Below are 901 nucleotides of genomic sequence, written 5' to 3'. Positions count from 1 at the left end.
CCAGCCCACGGCTCCTCTCCCCTGCGCCAGCCGCGCCCTCCCAGTGCAGCCCAGTATGCTCCCAGTATGGACCTGGCGCGCCCCGTCCAGCCCTGCATCCCCAGTGCAGACCAGTGGCCCCAGTCCGGACCAGTTCCCCCAGTCCGGACCAGTCCCCCCAGTCCAGACCTGCACCCCCAGTACCTCCCAGTCTGCCCCAGTGCCCCTCCAGTCTGTCCCAGTACTGCCCAGTTTGCCCATCTTCCCCAGCATCTCCCTGTCCATCCCAGTCTGTCCCAGCACCTCCCAGTCCCCCCAGTCTGTCCCAACGCCCCTCCTGTGCTATTCCTCCCAGTGCCCCCAGTCCATTCCAGTCCCCCGTGTTCATCCCAGTCCCTCCAGTCCATCCCAGTACCCTCAACCTCTCCCAGTCCTTCCAGTGCCCCCCAGTGCCTCCCAGTCTGTCCCAGTCCATCCCAGTGCCTCCATTCCTTCCCAGTGCCTCCCAGTGCCTGCCTGCTCCAGTTCCCCCCAGTCCATCCCAGTCATCCCAGTCCTTTCAGTGCCCCCGTCTGTCCCAGTGCCCCCAGTCCACCCAGTGCCTATCTATCCCAGTCCTCCCAGTCCATCCCAGTCTCCCCATTTCTTGCAGTACCCCAGTCTGTCCCAGTCTGTCCCAGTCCCCCCAGTCCCCCCCAGTCTCCCCATTTCTTGCAGTACCCCAGTCTGTCCCAGTCCCCCCACTGCCTCCAGTCCATCCCAGCCGCGGCCAGTTACCCTGGTCCTGCCAGCCCTTATCCCCTCATTGTCCCCTTTCACGGAACCTCCTCGTTCCTCCACTGTCCCCTCTCTGTCCCCCCCTTGTCCCCTCTCTGTCCCTCCACTGTCCCCTCTCCGTCCGCACATGTCCCTCCCGCTGGCT

This window comes from Corvus brachyrhynchos, unplaced genomic scaffold (genome assembly GCF_000691975.1).
Source record: "Corvus brachyrhynchos isolate BGI_N302 unplaced genomic scaffold, ASM69197v1 scaffold419, whole genome shotgun sequence".
In the NCBI taxonomy this organism is placed as follows: domain Eukaryota; kingdom Metazoa; phylum Chordata; class Aves; order Passeriformes; family Corvidae; genus Corvus; species Corvus brachyrhynchos.
Note: the sequence above shows the minus strand (reverse complement) of the source record.